General features: G+C 42.4%; 1 non-coding gene across 1 annotated transcript; it reads right to left on the bottom strand.

Moving 5' to 3' along the window:
- Nucleotides 1-4,834: 4,834 nt before the first annotated feature.
- LOC120250731 lies at nucleotides 4,835-4,941 on the bottom strand. Its single transcript, XR_005533071.1, has one exon. It is a non-coding gene; the product is annotated as a small nucleolar RNA R71 (small nucleolar RNA).
- Nucleotides 4,942-7,165: the final 2,224 nt, after the last annotated feature.

Genomic DNA, 7,165 nt, shown 5'->3' with positions numbered 1-7,165 from the left:
CATCCCTCATGGGGGCTCATAAATGAAGGTTTACCTCTTACTAACAACCTGAAAGCATGATGAACATAATCTTTTCAAGGTAGTAGGGGAGTTATCAAGCATGTTACCACACAAGGGTTCTGACAAGGTCCCCTTGCATATATCCCGCAAGTGCACGGGTTTGTCGAAGTAATAATCCCGGGTGAGCGGGTATCGAATCCACAGGGAGTAGGGAATAAAAATATTTAATTCGATTCTTAGCTATGTGAAAGATCAATGATAAGGAGTGTGATAATGATTCAATTCTCAACAATAAAAGCAACAAGAAAGAGAGCAAAAGTAAAGAAGGGGGGTAAGGCAATCGATAGAGATGGGGTACCCGGATAATGCTCCGCATAGGATAATTGTTTCAAGTGCAAGAACCCTCTATTATGCCTCCTAATCAATGCAATGGTGAGTCATGGAAATCCTTAATTACATAATCCCAAATCTAAGGTCAACTATGCCTAACTCTATACATGTCTCGGAGGAGAAATCGAATAATCTCAACACCTCGCACTCGCATAGAGTTGCAATGAGCTCTAGGGATTCCAAGTGATAAATCTCTTCCTAATTATAGACCTAACCCTTTGGTCCAGGTGAAAGGTCCCTAACCACAATTGAGCCCTAGATACTAAGATCACCTCAACGCTTCACTCCGTTGCACGCGCAACTAAGCCCCAGCGGAAGTTCATCCCTTAGACCATTCACTCTATTATGGCCCCAAAGAACTCGAGGAACGGAGGTGGAATCTATCACACCGGAGGGGAAAGGGGACGCTCCTGTACCTCTCGACTCACCCTCTCAACCCTCTCCAACCTAGCTTTGTCTAACGCTTGTGGTGTGTCACTCACTCACAAGGTTACCCACAAGAACTCTCAACCCTAGTGTTACTTTAGGGGAAATGTTCATACAATGAAGCATTCAAGGTTGGAACTCACAATAAACATCAATTTATTGAAAGCATAATAAAGAGGTTCAAAGAAACAAATACATCCTAGGGTTCACAATACCCGAGTACCCACTAGGAGTTTAGCTCTCGATGGAGCTAAGTACAATCAAAGAAATAGAATGTAAAAGCAATAAATCCATAAGGAAACCCCCTCGATAGTCGTGTCGATGGTCTTGTGGAAAGTCCTCTACTCGTCGTCCAAGGATTCCTTCATCCGGTATAGGCTACGCCTTGACTTAAGCTCCCCTACCAACCTTCTTCCTAAGGAATGACGATGTCGGAGCCATAGAACCTTTCCAAAACCTTGGCCAATACCGATCGAAATAATAGCCGAAGCCCTCTCTCAAGTTGGGGAAAAGATGGAGAAAAAATACCAAAATCGGGGCTGAATCGGCTTTAAATAGGGCTGGAATCGGGCGACTAGACGTCCGTGGATGCTCCACGCGCCCGTGCGGAATTTCCACATGGGCGTGGATAATTTCCACACGCCCGTGTGGATACTCTGTTTCACTAGTTTCTCGGCCGGCTGTGAACAGTGCTGCTACAGTACATGCTACAATGTTGCTGCAGTGCTCTGCTACAATATTCGACCTGAATAGCTTCCCAATTCCATACTTTCATCGGGGTAACGCAAACGGGCACACGTTCACGTCGTGAATCACTTGCTTCTTCAATGGTGTACACTTTGGTGAAACTCTTGTTCTATGTGCATAAGTCGGAATGCTCGAGTGTGACTGCCTTTGTGCCCCTCCAAATGGATGTGCCAACTCGAATACGAGGAGGTTGGCACACACTCTAGCATCTCACATCGACCTATGTCTTCGCGTTTGAACCTTAGCAAGATTTCCTCCAAAATCGGTGCATTGTGATCCACATTGGCCTATTTCCTTCATACTCGGCCTCACAACCCTACCTGCATAAAAGTAACATAAAAAACACACATATTAGTGTAAAAACCCGAGAAAAGTAATGCTCAATATAAGGAATGAACGCTTCGCATTCGTATCGCACAAGCACTTATCAGGTTCTTTACCATTACTCCGTACTTGCACATCCCCATTAGCGTTGGGGCACTTCTTATGGTGTCTCCTTGCTCACTTCATCTTTTGGATTATCCTCTTCATGATCCCCGGGATAGGTTGTATCTTGTCCTCTAGACCAAGTGAGAAGACTTCTTCGTTCTCCACTTCTTGATCTAGCACCCCTTCATATGGGTCCAGATACATCATTTCCTGCATGTATTCATCAATTAACTCATCATTATTGTCAAGAAAGTAAAGAGTATCATCAAAATCAAGAGAATGTCCCATGGCTTTGCAGAGGCAGTATGTCAACTTATCATCACCAACTCTAATAAGTGCTTGTGTATTAGTAATACAAAGTATTCTTTTCTTGCATTGAGCATTACTTTTATTAGGTTTAGCACTAATACATGTGTATTTGTGTTACTTTGGTGCATGTAGGGTTGTGGAGCCAAATATGTAAGAAAGAAGCCAATGTAGATCGTGAATGCACTATTTGATGAAATCTTGGAAGGAACAAATGCGAAAACACAAGTTGGGCTCAAAGATACGAGAATGTGTGCCAACCTCCATTTGTTCAAGTAATTATAATGAGTTGGAAGGAGACAAAGGTAGTCACATTTGCCAATCCTGACTTGTACAATGATATCAAGATCTTCACAAATGAGGCCTTTTATTGAAGCGACACGATCTATGGCATAAAACTGTGCCCATTTATGTTACCTCGATGAAAAGTGTGAATCGGGAGTGTTTTTGACTGGTACTGTAGCAGTTACTGTTTACAACCCGCAGATAATTAGAATTCCAGAGAATCCACACGCCCGTGTGGAATTTCCATAGGGGCGTGTGGAAATTCCATAGGGGCGTGTGGAAAATCCACAGGGCCGTGTGGATGCCCGATTGTAGCCTATTTAAATCCGTGATTTAGCCAAATTTTAGCATCCTTCTTTCCATCTTTTCTCCAACTCTTGAGAAGCTTGCGGCTAGGGTTTAGAGACCTATTAGCAAGGCTTTTGGGGTGGTTCTATGGTTTCAGCAAGGCATTTCTCTTCAAAGATAGCTATTGGGAGAGCTTTCGTCGGCATCGATCTGGCGAGGTGTGCCCTAGGCTTGACAAGGGGACCTTTGGAGAAGACGAAGCTACTCCACAAGATCATCGACAAGACTACAAGGGGGTTTTCCTAAGGATTAATTATTTTTACTTTTGATTTTACTAATGATTATATCTTGCTCCATGGAGAGCTAAACCCTAGTGGGTACTTGGATTTGTGAACCCTAGGAAGTATTTCTTTCATTAATCTTTTATTATGCTTTCCTTAATTATTGTTTTAATTGAGTTCCAATCTTGAAATCTTATTGAATGATTTTTCCCTTAGAGTGACACTAGGATTGAGAGTTCACATTGGTAATCCTTGTTAGTGAGTACCATACCACGAGGGTTCGACAAAGCTAGATTAGAGAGGGTCGAGAGGATGAGTCAAGAAGTAGTGGAGCGTCCCCTTTTTCCTCCGGTGTGATTTATCCTATCTCCATTTCCTAGAGTTCTTTGCGGTCATAATAGAGTGGAGTACTAAGTGAGGAACTCCACTAGGGCTTAGTTGCGCGAGCAATAGAATGAAGCATTGAAGTAATTCTTAGTATCTGGGGCTTAATTGTGACTAGGGGCCTTTCGCCTGGACCAAAGGGTTAGGTCTACATATAGGAATAGGGTTTATCACTTAGAATCGCTAGAGCGTCATGCAACTTTGCACAGTGTGAGGTGTTGAGACTGATCAATTACTCCACCGGGGCATAGTGTAGAGTTAGTCACGGTTGACCTTAGGTTTGGGATAATGTATCTTAAGATGTCCATGACTCATTGAGCATTAGTTAGGAAGCATAATAGTTGCTTTTGCACTTGAAGGGATAATTCTAGGTGGAACAATATCCGAGTACCCCACTTCATATCGATTTCCTTTCCTCTCACTTATTTGTGCCTCTCTTTCTTATTTCATTTATTTTTGTCTACATTACATTTTATCAACACAATCATTGTTTCATCTTCGCTTGGTTAAGTAGCAATCTTGGTGTTTTTATTCCCTGCTCCCTATGGATACGATAGCCACTTACCTTGGATTTATTACTTCGATAAACCCGTGTACTTGTGAGTCACACGTAAGGAATGTGTCAAGTTTTTGGCACCGTTGTCGGGGAGTAGGTGTTTAGAGATACTTTGTACTTTGTTATCTTAGCTATTCATTCATTCATTCATTCTATTTCACATCTCCTAATTATATCATCATTCTGATTTGTTTTCTTTCTTTTAGTGTAGCTCCAGGTTATGACCCGAGGGAACCCTTCGATATACATTGAAGGTGGTCCTGAACTTGAACGTACACTCAGAAGAAGGGTTAAAGAACCTGTGCAAGAACTATCTAATCAAGCTGAAATAGAAGTTGAAGGTTCAGACAATATAGCAGAGTATAATGAACAACAAAGAACACTTTCTGACTATGCCATACCCTCAGTTTTGGGCACACAATCTAGTATTGTGCTATCCCCTATTACAGCTCTAAATTTCGAGCTTAAGCCGGCATTCATCTAGATGATTCAGCAGTTAACTCAGTTCAATGGTTTAACCGATGAGGATCCAAACAATCACATCGAAAACTTCTTAGAAGTTTGTGACATGCTGAAGATCAACAGAGTTTCGTATGATGCTATCAGATTGAGGGCTTTCCCATTCTCTCTTAAAGTAAGAGCCAAGCAGTGGCTTCATTCCTTGCCAAAAGCATCCATCATGACTTGGAATGAGATGGTCAAAGCTTTCCTTGCAAGATACTTCCCTCCGTTAAAGTCGGCAAAGCTTCGTAATGAGATATCATCATTTGTTCAGATGGAGCTTGAATCCTTGTTTGAGACATGGGAGCAATTCAAGGATCTCTTGTGGAAGTGTCCACAACACGGATTTCCTGAATGGATGATCATCTAAACTTTTTACAACGGGTTGAATCCAAGTACAAAACAACTTCTAGTTGCCACCGTAAGAGGTACAATGGGGAGTAAGACCCCTGATAAAGCCTGACAGTTGGTAGAAGAAATCGCCATGAATAGCTATCAATGAAATGCAAGGGAAAGAAAGAAAGTAGCCGGATTCCATGAGATCGATGCGGTTACATCTTTGGCAGCCAAAGTAGAGACATAGAGCAAGAAATTGGATACATTGACTTCACTGAGGGTGGCCACTATCACGAGCTATAATGGTGTGGGGATTCCTATATGCCACCTGATTATCCTATTTTGATTGCCATTTCGGTGCCGACTGAACAAGTAGACTTTGTAAGCAATTCTAGAAGAGTACAAGGTAATCCTTATAGCAACACCTACAAGCAAGGGTTGAGGAACCACCCCAATTTCTCATGGAGTAACTAAGGGCAGTAAAAGGCTATAGCACCACCGGGTTTTCAACAACAAGCCCCAAACCTGGCGAATAGAGTTTCAGGCTTGGAGACCCGAATGACCGACTTAGAGAAAACCTTGACCAGATTTGTGCAATCATCGGATACATGGTTTCAATCGGTTGAGGCTACACTTCGCAACCACACCGCTTCATTGCACAATTTAGAGAATCAAGTGGGGCAAATTGCGAAGTCTCTATCGGAGAGACCCCAAGAATGCTTGCCAAGTAACAACGAGACCAATCCACGAGGACATGTGAATGTGATTACTTTGAGAAGTGGTCATGTGGCCGAGGGTAGTACTCCAAGTGAGAAGACCAATGTTGAAGCACCTGAGGTCATGGAGGTTGAGGAAAGAGCAAACAAGGAGAAGGAGGTGGCACCCCCATATTACAAGCCAAGAATCCCTTATCCTTCAAGATTGAAGAACGACCAAAATGATGAGCAATAGAAGAAGTTCTTGAGTCTATTTAAGCAATTGCACATGAACTTTCCTTTGGTGGAGGTGTTGTCTCAAATGCCTCGGTATGCTAAGTTCTTGAGAGATCTTTTGACCAACAAGAGGAAGGTAGAAGAGTGTGCATCGGTGATCCTAGATGCCTCTTGTTCAACGGTGTTGCAAAGGAATTTGCCGAACAAGAAGAAAGACCCCGGAAGCTTCATCATCCCGTGCAATATTGGCCATTTGGGTGAAGAAATGGCATTGGCGGATTCAGGGGCTAGTATGAACATCATGCCATATTCTTTCTTTTAGAAGCTAGGCTAGGGAGAGCCTAGGCCCACTCGGATGACATTACAATTGGCAGACCAAACGGTGAGACATCCGAGGGGCATCATTAAAGACGTGCTTGTCAAAGTTGACAAGTATATATTTCCTGTAAACTTCATAGTGTTGGATGTCGATGAGGATGCGGATGTTTCTTTGATACTTGGGAGGCCATTCTTGCTTACTTCCAAGGCACTGATCGACATAAAAGGTGGGGAGTTGACACTGAGAGTGGGTGATGATAAGTTAACCTACCGCCTCGCCGAAGCCAAGTGACATTCTCTTGACTTTGATAATACTCTATACTTTTTTAACACTACTGATGAACTAATTGATGAATATGTACAGAAATGTTGAATCCGGACCCGTACAAGAGGTTGCTAGACCAAGAAGTGGAGAAGGAAGAAGTAATGATACTTGGTCTAGAGGAGAAAGTACTATCTACCCCAAGGATTGTGAAGAAGATGCTCCGGAATATGAAGCGAGCAAGGAGACACCACAAGAAATGCCCCAAGTCTGTTGGGGATGCACAAGAACGGAACAAGGGTGACGAACCCTCATGTGGTAATAAGCTTGACAACTCTCCCTCTATCTTCAAAAGACTATGTTCATCATTCTTCCAAGTCATGGGTAAGAGGGAAACCTTCATCTATGAGCCCCCTTGAGGTAAGACAAGGTACGTCAAGGTAAGTGATGTTAAACAAGTGCTTCTTAGGAGGAAACCAAAGTCTTTATTGTTTTTTTAGTTTTTAGTTAGTTTTTGCATGAATATGGCTTTGAGCGTTGGTGTCCAAATCTTTTCAATGCTTTTGCTATGATTTTTTGTGGATTATTTGGTGTTTTCGTGTACTTAAAATGTGTATGGCGAAGTTATTAGTCATTTGAGCGAGTTTTTTGTGTTTTTCCTCAGTATATTTCAAATGATAGGACAGGCTCTGAGTGTATTTACATGTTCATGGATTTTATGCAG

The sequence above is a fragment of the Dioscorea cayenensis genome, chromosome 19 (genome assembly GCF_009730915.1).
Source record: "Dioscorea cayenensis subsp. rotundata cultivar TDr96_F1 chromosome 19, TDr96_F1_v2_PseudoChromosome.rev07_lg8_w22 25.fasta, whole genome shotgun sequence".
NCBI classification, from domain to species: Eukaryota; Viridiplantae; Streptophyta; class Magnoliopsida; order Dioscoreales; family Dioscoreaceae; genus Dioscorea; species Dioscorea cayenensis.
This window is presented reverse-complemented; position numbering and strand designations above follow the sequence as displayed.